We start from the raw sequence: 14,986 nt of genomic DNA, 5'->3' as shown, positions 1-14,986 counted from the left end.
ACACAAATGAGTGCATAACAATCTACCACAAGGCAGGAAGTTAATATTTGACACTAAAAATTTCCCAGGGTTGAGGACCCAAACACCACCTGCTCTCATAGTGAAATGACTCCACCATTCCAGCAAAGAGAAGTTCTCAGGATACAATATTTTCTCTCATTTTACATGCATTTTGGAAAAAATATTCAGTTCTGTACATTTCAACTCTAACTGACCCGAAAAAGTAGGATCAGTTTGACAGAATACTATTTATTTATTACAAACTATTCTTATTATTTGATATAATCTGATCATTTTGGAGAGGTTATAGTGAAGGAGCATGCCTAAAAATCAAACAAGGCCTTCTCTAAACCAGTCAATAGTTTCTGCAGATTTTTTTTAATTGAAAGAAATGTTGACTACCAGCCATTTTCACTGCAGATCATAAGGTCATTTTTTCCCCATTTGTTTTGTCCAAGCCTCAGTTCACTCAATTTACAATATACACGATGTAGGAGAGAAACTGAGCAAATTTGCACTTTCAAACAACAGGAACCAACACCTTTTTGTCATTGTTTGTTTTTTGAATTACTGAAATATATGATATATGATCACAGTTAATAGACAAATTCTTATTGACATTTTGTGTAAACACATTAAAAAATACTTATCGTTCTATCAATGAAAGTATTTACAAATGTCCATTATTTCTGATACTCATTGAGTTGACATAATTCTACCAGCCCATGACAGCATGCTCCTCCAACTGAGAGTTTCACATTTCATTATTTAAACATGTGTGCTACATACTGAGGAAACATCTGAAACCCACTACCTTTCATTACCATCGTGTTGCGTCACAGCCCGTCTCTAATGGGGATCATTGGCTCCACTGCTTCGGTTCTGCTTCGAGTGTTTATTCTGGGGGCATTTTGAACAGTGGCAGAGGAAAACTTTAAACGGTTCCATGTGTGTATGCGTCTGTATGGATGTGTATGTGTGTGTGTTTGCAGCTGGGTGTGCCTGACATGAAGAAACAGTAGGGCCCCTGTTTCTTCTGGGTTTGGCCCAACAACAGTTAAGTTCTGGACGTCACACTCGTCTCAGTGCCTAGCAGGACACACTAGAGCTATTCTTAGGGCACCGGTGACATAATGGACCATCTCAGACAGGCACCCACCCTCCCTAAGTATCTCACAACGGCCACTGAGAACATGCTCAGCATCCAAACCGTGGCATAGGCAGACATGCAGCTGCAGTTCTACAGCATATGAGAACATGCTGTGGCATGTTGCATGAGAAGTAGAGTCTACTTGCCACTCCATTCAGGAAACCTGTATGCACAGAATGAGGTCTTCAGTTGCCCATTTGATTGGTAATGACTGTAGGGGTGAAAGTATAAAAGACAGAACAGGGTGAAGACCTGGGCACTTCACTTTTAATCCCTCTAAACATACCTTGTATTTCTAGTGGTGTTTTGGCATATATTTGTTTTTGTAGATATGCCAGCAGTGTAGCTCAAGGAACAGGAATTTCAGTCTGTCACTTGATTTGCCTGGAGTTAACAACTGGATGGATTGCCATGAAATTAGTACACGTATAAATTGGTGTCCAGCGCAGGAACTTACGGTATGTGCAAGATAGCATAAACCTTTATAGAAACATCCCTATAGTCTGCCCTTTCAGGCTTTCTGGTACATAGATACAACCGTTTCAACCACAAATGTCGCTTTCTGAGTTAAACCAATCACAACACCTTTTCAGGGTTCATAAGTTACTATCTATCTGCCCCAGAGGCTCTGAAAGATGTTCTGCAGGGTCACTTTTTGCTTTGAAAATACACACAAAGGTTCAGGCATGAAACTGCCTTTAAGTTCCCAAACAACAGATTCTCTAGTTGCACCAGAACTGATATTTTGAGTAATGAGATCAGCAATAGGATCCCACTGACTTTGATAATCAATGTTATCAACACAATTAAGTGTAATAAATATCACTAATCTTTTTTGATCTATGATGACCTACTTTATCATTCACATCAGCCTCAGCTGTATTTGAGCTGTGTGGCTACATCTTTGGAAGGCTGCAGTTGAAGACTGAATGTGTCACAGCGATGCAACAAGGCCATCCTATTTCAAAGGTCCTACAAATGTGACCGAGAAATCCTGCTTACTTTTCCCAGCAACTCCCAAGATCAATATGCGCTTTTCTGCAGCTGTTTCCACTTCTTTCATTGTCTTCGTCTCCAGACAGCATTAATTGTGACAAATATCAACGGACATGAAAGAATAATTTACAACTTTTCCTGATCGAAAGCAACCCCTTCAGACTTGGTTCTGTTTTCTGTCACATATGAACAAAGTGCTATTGATTTCTTCTTCTTCTCTGGAGTTTTTTGGCAGTTAGGATACATGGTTTCATTGTTGGCTTTTCTACTTTGTTTGTTTCAGCAATATATATCGTAGCCAACACCTCGACCCTCTGACGACACTATGCCGCCTAGTTTATTTGCTACAAAGCAGTTAATGGAAACAAGCCTAAACTGTATTACTTAAAAACATAATTGTGACATTTCTGAAGTTTGCTTTAAATTTGCTTGATATTTATATGGAAACACAGCTATTTTAAGTATGTTCTCATAACATCAGCTAAGTAGCAGTGTGGCATCACATAGCCGCTATTCTTGGCAGGAGGGATATATAAATCATCAATATTAGATGTCAATGTCAAAAGGTAAAGTGTTGTTTGAGATTATGCAACCACACAAAACCACAATATTATCAGTGGGCCTGGCAGCTACAGACACACCCAGTTGTTCAGGAACTAATTGGCAGCTATTAATTCAAATGCCCTGACTACTTACTATAGGACTGAAACCGACAAATTAGCAACCCTCTCAGGAGGCAATTACAAGTCATTGTGCGTAAACAAAGGCAATCTCTGACCAGAGAAAGCAGGGTGAAGGAAAACGGGCAGTGCAAATGAGTACATTGCATCAGTTCATAACAAAAGAGCTCCTTGAACGGTCAAAGTAAACACAGTTCACAGCATAGCAAGGAGGAAATTTAGGGGTTTTGAAGAAAAGGGAACAGAGTGTACCCTCAACAAGACAGGCAAGTAGCAGTGAAAGGGAAAATAAAACGCTTGCTGATGAGATTAGGTTTCAATTCACACTATAAATAGACAATAAATGACCCAAACAGGATGGCTATTCTAACTCCAGCAAGTCTAAAGCTCTCAGAATCAGTGGCTTTGTTCCAAGAAGCAGGTTTCTTGAGTCATAAAGAACCAACTGTTGGAAGAGAATAGGGTCATGGCCTATGATATCTTGAGATTGGGGACGCAACACTTCCAATGACGGAAACAGGGCAAACAGAAAATTTAGGAAGTAAAATTCCACTCTATAAGTGTTTTATAACCAGTTCCTGTTTCTGAAGCGCTCTAAATCAAATGCTGTTGGCATTTACTGATGTATATCTGCAGTACGTAGATTTGTCAACAGTGAAGGCAACATTCCAGTTTGATATCTCTGCGTTCTTTTGAAGCAAAAAGCACTTTACAATCTGTTCCTCCTGGCAGTAACACAAGTACTTCACAAAGAATACCGTGAACTTTTACCTTCATGTGATAATTGTCAAAGTAATATCCCAACAGGTTTTAGTTTGACTGGCATTTCTGTCAACGCCGTTGTGGTTAACATGGTTCTTTCATCCAGAGGAAAAAGGATACTGATTCTGATTTTTGCTCCAGTATTAGCAGCAGTTTTTGGAATTCTTGGTTTCAAGTTAAATTCCTCAACAACAGCTGAATGAATTTTCATAACATCCAGTTTAGATGCATGTGGTTCTTTAAGGATGAGCTACAATTACTTTGTGATTTCTTGAGTTTCTATCTGTCAACAGAGCCAGGAAACATTTTAATTTAGGCAGGTACCAAATATCCACAGAACTAATGAGTCTTTGTCTCAGCAGTTGTGGCCGAGCAGGTATGTTGGGTCATCCAGCACTTGATCCACAAATTTCTCTCCTCTTCACTTTAGCTTTTCTAGTTTTGTCAAGACTTGCTATCGAGGTAGTTGACATCATTCAGTCTAAGTGTCTGAAAGGAACCACTCTACCACTGCAGATTTCTTCTTGGATAAAACCTGTTTTATAATCTCTGCTGGTCAGATAAATCTGGATGATAGCAGTTCTCTAAGATCAGTGTTCTACTTTCCACAAGTACGTCAAGTCAGCGTAACATGAACTTTGATATCTGCAAAAGTACGCACTGATTCCTTACTGGGAGCCAAATGCAGCCCAAAATACGTTTCTGTGGAGTAACCACAGTACATATCCAGTTGTGTGCAAGCTTTGCCGTTGTGTAATTGCCTAGAAAATATAGCATGCTCTTGTACATAACATTCCGGCTGACTTAAACAATAAAAAAGTAGCATAACAACAACCATGCATCTATGGTGTCATTGACTGTCCATACATCTGCAAAGGAGTATAGTCAAGGCTCAATAATGCCCGTACCAGCACCAGACTTTGGCTATACAGCTTCACAGAGCAGGTAACATGATTGTAGACACTCGTTAAAATGCCACTAAAAACATCAATAGCAGACTATAAAAACTATGAAGAATAAGAAGAACTGTTTGCAGAACACAAAGTACGCGTACATAAAATTTGTGACCTATTGTCCAATGTTTTATTGTATGTTTCACTGTTTTGTTTTATTTGTTTAGTTTTTGCACTGTGCTTTTATTGTGACCTATTATCCTATGTATCACAGTCTTCTCTCTGTTTTTGTTTTGTTTTTGTTTTTTTACCTGTCTAAGCACTGTGGATGTAAATTAGCATGTTGCTGTAGTCCGGCATATTTACATCCATTGCTGTCTAAATATGCATTCATTAATGTGCACTGTCCCTGTCAAATAAACAAATTAATAAATAAGTATGCAACTAATTTTGGTAGTATACAGAAAACATGGCTACTAATATTTTAATCTTTATATATGCCTCCTTGAAATCTTAGTAGTCTTTATTTTATCCTCAGAGACTTGTTTAAGAGGTCACTTAGGCTGTTTTGTAGCACGAGTCACATTTGACCAACGTAACACGTCAACAGATGTACCAGTTTGTGTTGTTATTTACTTAAGTGCTACACACACCTTTACACTATGTTCTAGTTGGGTGTTCACCTGTGCGGGAAGTTGAATAAGGTGTGCAGATATGAAAACAGGAATGGTGGGTGTAGATTTATGGTGCGCCCTGCTCTGTTATCAAATATTTGCTACAATAGTGAACGTGATAGGAGGAGTGTTTTTTTCTGTCCATGTTTGCCATGACAAGTGTCCTGCACAGCAAGTTTGCTAGTGTGTCATCCAGATCAGGTTTAACTGAGACTGAAGTCTGGTTCCTTGTACAATGAAAAAAGCAACTTGTTGTCATCTGATGTCACAATAAATGCTTGGCTTCCAGTGAAGTGGAGGGTTACTGAAGTTTGTACTGATCACCAGTGTCAAAACTATGACATAACTGTTGTTACAAGAAATTCATACAAATATGGATGTTGGTAAAGACAGTGAGAACCAATACCCCCAGTAATTTGCATACAATCCTGTGACATAACCAAAGAGCAGTCGGAGGTCCTCCAGTGAAAGGGACACGATTTAATCATGAGATGTTCAAATCCAAGTCTTTATTCATTCCCTGGTCCCACCTTCCTGAACAAGTACAACAGGCCTCTGGTTTCACAGAAGGAAATGGCTCAGTTTCTCAAAAGAGAAGTTGTCAGGGGGGTTTCATTGTACCTAGTGGCCTCATAGTGGGGTTTTCCTGTTATGTATGAAAATTCAAAGGAATCACATCTGAGAAAGAACCTTAGGATTAGTTTCAGCATTCAATAACCTGGAAATTCAAAATCACACAATCTCAGAGTCTGAGGAGTGAGGCATCTCTGCTGTATAGCCACTTAAAAACCTACTTAATCTCAGACACATCCTATGTCCTTGGCTGTGGCCCAAGCTTTGATGCCTCATTACAGTAAGACTCTCAGGGAGAGGCGATTTCCTCAGGATGTTGCTACAGTAGCTTATGTGATTCTGTGTGTTTGGAGTTAAAATACACTACGTGCATATCACAAGCTGCAGGTTTTTGTGGAAGTGCAGGATCTTTGTGGAGCTGGTGTGCATTCCTTTGCTTGTTTACTGTTTGCGGTATGTGAAAATAGTACCATATTTGCTCAATAAACACAGCAGAGATAATAGATTATCACAGAAAATTCCCAAACTCAGTTTCACCCAGATTTCATCACAGATTTAAATGAATTCTCCAAACCAATTTTATTCTTGTATTTCTAATCATTTCTTTACATTTTTGTCTCAACAACTGTATGATATATTGCCAAGAAATTGGGTACACATGTTCAAATATCTGCAAAATTAATCAAGTTTACATCAGTGCCACTTTGTACATAAGGTTTGTGTACACTGTAAAATGAAAAAATCTGTCATTTAACACAAGTTCTCATTTTATTTTACAGATTTCCCCCCTTATTCTGGAATAAATTGTGATATCAATAAAATTAAAAATATATACTGTGAATTTCGACGTCTAACGTAAAACATTAAAAACTTTTAACTGTAAATAACCATGTCATTTGTTACAAAATTTTATTATTTATATAGAAGTGCTCTTATAATATAGTCACATATTTATTGCAATTTCACAGTAATTTCAGTTCTATTTGATAAATGAAACTGTTAAGTCCAAATTTATTACATTAATTATCATTCTAAAATTAGATACAAGTGGCAACATAATAACAAGTATTCGTTTTGTAATCTTATGTTGAATTGTTTGTTTAATCATAGATCAATTAAGACAAAACAACATTTTACTTGTGCAAAATGACGATTTTTTGGAAGGTATTAATTTCTCTTCTTTTAAAACAATTTCCACCACTCCTGCTGCCAGAATTTTATTTATTTATTTATTTATGGTCAGGTTTTTTTTTTTTTTTTAACTGTGTAACATCCATGCTGTAATTTTGACATCTAATAGCCATGTCATACAGTGTGTCTAAGTTGGTGCCTAAATAGTTCAGAATCAAGTGAAAATGAATCACAGATGCCTCATTTCCACTAAAGCTAGTTGTTTAAGTGGAATTAAAACGTTAATTTAACCATAGTAGAATCATCCTAAACAGCAGAAGTGGTCCAAAGTGGCTTCATCTGTGATTGTGAAACTACTACCATTAGCATACTAATACACCTAACAAAGATGATGAAAACAATAACCATTACTGCTAAACACCAGCATGTTAGCCCTCAGTTATAGAGAGTGAAACCAATGCTAAAGTGCCTGAAACTTGCATTCTTTCTAACAGCCATCAGGAGGCGACTCTTCTGGTTGCAAAAGGAGGTTAGACTCTATAGAAGTCAATGAGAAATCCAACCCTACTTTTCACTTAATTTGGTACTTTACTAAACTTTATCCTAATAGGTTTACGGTCTCAGTCATTAGTTTGTATTTACCTTCAAACAAAATCATGTTCATTTTGTACATTAGTGTCCCGTTCAGTGTGAACAGTCCAAAAAAGCAGGCTATGCTTTAGGGCTCATCATGTGGCAATGCCAACTTAAATCCACAAACCAAAGTTGGACTCCACAGTGGCTACATCCTACTATTATTTACATCCTATGTTCCCAATATGGGCATGTTTGCATGTTGATGTTTAACTCAAAGCAACACTGTGCCAAAGTGCAGCCTCCAAACATGGCTGTAAATTTGTCATCTTATTTAGGGATTCTTTTAGTGTAGTTGCTCTACTTGGAAAAGTCTGGCTCCAATCTTGTTCACTGTTAGTGTCTGATATCAGCAACAACAAACAAACTTTATAAAAAGTATATATCAAATAGTGCTGGGTCCTAAATGCATGTCAGCCCAACATTTAGACATTTGCCCCTAGGCTAAAGGAGATATGCTTTCAAGCAATTCAAAAGAAATGCATGTTTACAGGAGCAACAGGTGAACACGTCAGTGGTTGTTGTCTGTAAACGGTGCTGACTTCACATACGGCCTGCCTTTAGGGCTCCAAGTGTGACAGGAAATGTGCCTTTATGCAATGCACACACCTGGAATCAGAAAGGGAAGCTGGTGGGTTTAAAGAGGTCTTATCAGTAGAACAGTAATACAAGCCCTATAAATAACACTTCTTTTTTTGTTTGAGTAAGTGCGGTTATTTATCCCAGACTGTGCCAGTAGCTTACCAAAAATGAAGCCAGCATCTGTAATTGCATCTCTTCCAGCAGTGCTTAACTGGATCTGGCATGGAGCTGCGCCAGAATGATTAACTGCTTTCTTTTCTTTACAGGAAAGCTAGTCGTCTATTTATCATTTCCCGAAATTGAACCTGCAGCGCCATTGTTTAATTTTCAACTGAAAGTCCTACTCGGCCAGAGTCCCAAGACGAGCAAGTGGCCAGGTGCCATGACCTAAACAGGAATCACATGATTCAGACTGTTTGAGGGAAGGCTGACCGCCAAAAAAACAGAAAACAAAAAGCATCATCTGCCTGCTGACTGCTCCAACACACAACCGTCTGCTGATGTCCTAATAAGGCATGTTAATAGCCCCGTGTGGAGCACAAGGAATGACACTGTGTCTGCCTTTTTCTCAACTGGTTATCTTTACACGAGGGTTGCGTCAGTCTGCTGATGAGCTAATTTCCTTTTTTTTCCTCCCTCTGTCAGTCTGAACAAACTGGTGTGGATTAAGTATAACATGAGCGGGCCAGACAGGAGGAAGGGCTTGTCTGGGGGAATTCCTTAAATCTGTAGGCTTATTTTTAATTTTTATACAATATCATATATGACCTGATAAGGATTTAGTGACATAAGGGAATATTACTGCCATTTTTGCAACCTTATACCAAATTATGCAACATCCTAGAAAAAATAGAACATGAGACTTTTTAGGCTCCCTGTGGCTCCCCAGAGTGAGCCATTCATGACAAGCACAATAAAAGCCGCCACTTGAGTAGCTGTTATCAGAAAATTTCCCCACACTGTGCTTTGCTTTGTATTCATGGGCAAAAACACACTAATGTGGTGGAGCGCTTATTCTGAAAGAAAAATAATGTCCATAAATGGCACTTATGCAGCATGAAGGAGGCACGGAGGAAGGTTTCTCCAGTGGACCCTCTTATTTTGACTCTATTTCAGTCCTCTCAGCTACCTTTTTGAGAGGGAGGGCCTCCTTTAGCTCTTTTTGAAAATTGATAAATGTGGTGTTGACTGCTTTGTTGTGGAAATGCTCTGGAGCTCAGGGACCAATCAGAATCTAGACTAAACAGGAAGAGGAGGGGTCTTCCTGTTGGGGCCGTTATTTGGGACTGTACTGGATCTGAATAGCAGCATTCTGAGATAACTTTCTCACATAGTCTGAGAAACAATAGTTCAACCAAATCAAAAGCAATCCAGGTCAAACTGATCTATAAAAAGAAGTTACAGTTGGAGTTAGATGTCAAGATCAAACTTCTCTTATATCTGTCCGTTAACTCTGAACCTCAAGCAGTTTTTGACATGTTTTGTTTTGTTCACATTTTTACTCACTGTGGGCTCATTAATCACCGTAACAAAAGGTACTGCAACTCTATGGAAACAGTAAAACCACGTGTTACCAGCATTGGGTAAAAAATGTTGGCTCGACATACTATAGATATTTTATCACTTACACTACCAACATTACCATCTTAAACAACTTGCATTTTATTGAGCATTTTTTCTAAATGTTTTAAATTTGTTTCCCCACTTGTCTCCTCTCTACTCTGTGTAAACACAGTCACAAATTTTTATTTCATGACTTTTAGTCACAACTGAGTCAGACGTGGCTTCTTTGTTAAGCTGAGGAATTCAGGATTATTTGTTTTAGTTTTTTCTTGACAAATTTACAAATGAGGAATGTACAGTAAAATGATTTTGATGAAAATCACAATTTTAAACCTGTATCTGGTAAATTTTCCAGAAGGAACCACGCATACAACACACGCACTCGCTCACACACACGCTCACACACGTGCACATGTACTCCTCATTATATACGACTACTTCTGCTGGTGTATGCAGTATTTTTTGGATCTAAAGGCTCAAACACACTATTCATCACCAGTCTGATAGGGTTTTCTCTCAGTGTTTCCAGACCACAGGCCTGTTTTTCTAGATTTGGAAGTGTCTAAGATCATAACATCATTAAAACAAGTCAAGACAGCATGTTAGATGACCGTAGGTTTAAATGCTTACGTTACTGTTAGAGCGCCAGTACAATCAATTAGGCAGCGCACTGGGCTGCTTTAATGACGCTAGCAGAAGTTGGCTGTAAAGCTTTTTCCAAACTGACCTTCTAAAGTTGGCGCACAGAAAGCCACCATTTCTGTCTTTATACAGAGGTGTGAATAATGTCAGTGTTATGTAAGAGGTGGTGGGTTTGTTAGCTCTGAATAGAAGTGGTGCAACCTTGGATCTATTCTTTTAGCATTTTGCAAGAGCTTGGAATCAGTCAGCATCACAGACGTAATGCTGTGTGTTACAGCAATCTTATGTTCTGGAGTGACAAGTGGAAGCGTAATTTCCTGTCAAATCCCATAAAAACAATGTGTCTCAAAAATATCAACACCTTCAGACCAACAAGCCCTCCAACCTAAACAACATAAATCATTCTATAATGAAGCAGCTTTAAACAAGCATGGTTCTACTTCTTGAGCTGCTTAACACACACAAGTTTACAATATTAGACTTCCAAAAAAGAGAATGACAAATATTTTCAGTGAATTCTAGCACGAGACTTCAATTGTTCATATCAGCTCATAATTGTACACCGTTTTCACTGGTGGATCACAAAAAATACTCATGATCACATATTGTAGACAAGCACCAGTGACTTTGCTACACATGATCTGGACATGTTTGAAATCCGGAACATTCTGAAAATCTGCCTTACTGTTCTTAAAGCTATCAGGAAAACCTACAGAGCAGTCCATCATTTTTGTGGTCTATTTGGATAGCTATGGGTCTAATAATCTGTCCCCTCTTTGCCTGAGGAAGTGGATAGTCATTGTCCTAAAGGTCTGTCCACTTGATCAGTTATGAAATCCCGTGCAACCCCTTGGTCATACTTCATCTTTTCCCCATTTTTTGTTCCTTTTTCTTGAGTGACCGATTGTCTAATATGTGATTATGAACATTTGACTTGACTTGTGACCTTTTTATTGCCTGCCCAAACTGTTCAAAGAACTATTTTTCTTTTAGGATGTAAGACGAGGGTATGTAAACTACCGTTTAAAAGTTTGGGTTCACCCACAATTTCATGTTTTCCATGAAAATTCACGCTTTTATTTATGTGCTAACATAATCGCAAAAAGGTTTTCTAATCATTTTAGCCTTTCAACATCATTAGCTAACACAATGTAGCATTAGAACACAGGAGTGATGTTTGCTGGAAATGTTCCTCTGTACCCCTATGGAGATATTCCATTAATAATCAGCCGTTTCCAGCTAGAATAGTCATTTACCACATTAACAATGTCTAGACTGTATTTATGATTAATTTCATGTTATCTTCACTGAAAAAAATGCTTTTCTTTCACACATAAGGACTTTTCTAAGTGACTAAACTTCTGAACAGTAGTGTATATGTATATTGTGATATACAGTGCATTTTGTGTCTTTCATAAATAAAACTGACATTTATAAAATATCAGCTTCATACTAAATGGACAGAACTGAAAATGGTTAGAAAGAAGGCCAACTAGTAAAGAAAACAAATAAAAAAGAACAAAAACATGAGATTTCCCTAAAGTCTTGACATATTTTTATAAGTTTAAAAGTTTCAAATAGATATGATACAAAGCAGCGAACAGCGTTGGTCAAGTGACCCAGCCAGGAAACATCAGGTGCTTACGAATGTCCAAGCAACACAACTCCAGAGATTACACAACACAAAGCTTCCACTGCAACAAAATCAGTAATTAAAATGAACTGACATCAGTGCTGAGGTCAACTTGGACGCCAGACATTATTTTCTCAGGGCTTTTGTAGCATTTGTCAGATGCCTGTAGCCTCCAGAGAGGCCCCACTCTTTCTACCTCACAATCCTCTGACTAATTGTCTACAATGTTTCTACCTCTAGCTGCATGTGAGTCCTCAACTGCGTCTGTTAAACTGTCAGGGGTGTCTTATTCACGTCATCAGCGGTACCAGAGAGGCTGAATGATGAAAACGGTGGCAACGCTCTGGTTTTTCTGCTTGCGTCGTATGAAAGGAACCATTACTCAGTCTTAAAGAGCCACACCGTCTTTCTGGAACTATTAATAGACACACAGACTGCCTTATTTTTTTTCCAGGAGAACGCTGGCTATGCAGCATTTGAAGCCAGCCCAGCAAAATCCCCCCTTTCTCTGCTCATTTCCTCCCCACCCTCTGCTCTGCAGAAGGCTGTGTACTGTGACAAATCTCTCACAAAATGTATTTTTAGCTTCAAGCAACCACAGGCTCCTATTTATGCTGTAACGTGTGCAAAAATCAACACATAAGCATGTAAAGACAGTCAGCTAGAATCAGTTATACGTATGTTAGTGCACTGAACCGCATTCAGGTAAAGAAAAATGTCAGTGTGAGAATCGACAGAGAAACTCTTTGAGATATTTGACTGCTGAATCATTCATTAATTATTAGTTCAAAGCAGATTTTACACATGGGAAAAACAGCTGTAGTTGTTGTGCTGTTTGGTTTCACCGGGAGTCATTACACTGCTCTTTACACTACTCTTTAAGTAAAGATCACATAGAGAAGATGAGCTGAAAATTATGGCAATGCAAAGAGTCCAAACACATCAAAGATTAAAGTGAAAAGGCAGCTCAGAAGTACTGTAACATTGCACAAATGTAAACATTTTTGGTGAAGTTTGATGCTAAGGACTTTTTGAAGAAAAAATTGTGAATAAAAATGTGAAATTGTTTAGTAAAGTAGTATCCATTAACGATACTACACATTAAATATGAGGAGAGCAGACATGCTTCCAAACATTAATTATGATGACACTTAATAATCAGCAGTAGAAGTACCCAGATCCTTTACTCATACACCAGTTGGCCACAGCCATAAAGCTGCTGGCAAATGAAGGGAATAACACTGCTTGTCTCATTACAAAACAATGTTCTGCTGGGGAACCTTGTGGTAGTCATGTACCACCAACTGAAACACTCACTGGGACACCCTGAGAGGTCCTGTGATCATACCCTATGAGCCAGAGCAGGTACAAGGAGAACCTGCTCATTAATCATTGTAAGTAAAAGTAGTAATAAAACTATGCAAAATACTTTACTCAAGCTACACAAGCTCTGAAGTAAATTATGCATATAAAGTTCTTTAAAGCGTACATTAAAGTGTATTTCTCAGCTGTGAAATGGAAAAATTACAGCACAAGTACCTCAAACTTGTAATTGTAAAGTGCAGTTCTTATGAAATTACTTTCCCCACTGGGAATAATACAGTTGTGCCTGCAGTAAAATGCAGGCAGCAGGGGCTTCACCAGTGCTGCCTTTGCCCTACAGCTGTGGGTGGGGTCTCAATTAACCGACATGACCGCTGAAGCTCATCGTTTAGCAGCTGGTGTCGGAGAATGAGTCAGTGAATGAGGTATTTTAATAGACCTACTTCTGCTTTTATGAGGAAACGTCATTTTCAGTCTCATGAATGGCAGACTTGGATGAGGGAATTTCATGTGATGGGGTTTCACGAGTTAAGACATCCCTTTCCAATCTTCATTTTGACTACAGCCATAAGACACTTCATATACACTACAGCTTAAGTTCACCTCCATTCAGATGTGATGCAGTATTCATCGAGGTCAGCTTCTGTGCGCTGCATTACTCCCCTCTCTAAGGCGTTCTCATTTCCTCTGACTTATCGCTTTAGCTGTTGGGGATTTGCTCTGAGCTTGTGTGAAACTGCGTAAAATCATGAGGTCACCCTTATTTCTGGTGCTGGAGCTCACAGTTTGATGACATGTCCACACCGTGCGTCATCACGGACTATGTGAACTAAATATAAACTCTCCAGTACTTTGTGTGAAATTCCTTTATTAGTTTCTATGATTTTTGAATAATAAAACTGTATAAATCTTGCAGAGTGTGATGAACCAACCCACTACCCACACACAATAACCCACACAGGCCAGAGTTATGCATCAGCTTTGTGAGGGAATAAAAATCCTCCTCCGCTTGTGTTTGAAAATCAGAATTCAAACTGGCTGTTAAAAATAAATTTTGCCTAAATTAGAGTTGAACCAGAGTTTAACTGCTTTCTAAGTGATCCTACTTTAGATAGTTAAGTGACCACAAGATCAGCAGGAGTCCAAAGTAAACTAAACTCAGAGAACAAACAGCTGGGAGACCTAACAAGGCCTCTGTACAACATTAAAACCTTGCTACACCCCCTAGAGGCTGCAGTGGTTATTACACTTGAAAAAACTGGATTGAGGACATCGCTTTTTCCCCCCTTTTTTAACATGGGACTAAAATGTAATGTTTATCCTGAGATAAGCATATCAAGACTAGATTTTTAAATGCTAGTAACTTGATTTATTTGGCTTGTGTCATGCTAGGATGCTAGTTGGATTACCAGCAAAGAAAAACAGGTCCTGGAGCTGAAAACTCTCTGGACTCCCAAAAGTCCTGCTATCAGTAAGATCCAGATTAGCAAATCTCCTGTTTTTCTCTCCAAGACCAGATAATCCATCTCACTTTTGTGCCAGTTTTTCAAAGTAACATTGGACTGGATCATACTCATCAAAATAGACTTTTTTTCAAGATTACAAATCAGGATTTTAGGTACCCTAAATGGAACCACAGTGAAGCTAAAAACTATGTAAAACATTTGTGAATATCCACCATGGCATCACTTCAGGTGTTCATGAAGAATCAAAAAAATAGTCCAATTATACAAACATCCAGTTCTATTTTG

Source organism: Acanthochromis polyacanthus, chromosome 23 (genome assembly GCF_021347895.1).
Source record: "Acanthochromis polyacanthus isolate Apoly-LR-REF ecotype Palm Island chromosome 23, KAUST_Apoly_ChrSc, whole genome shotgun sequence".
NCBI classification, from domain to species: Eukaryota; Metazoa; Chordata; class Actinopteri; family Pomacentridae; genus Acanthochromis; species Acanthochromis polyacanthus.
Note: the sequence above shows the minus strand (reverse complement) of the source record.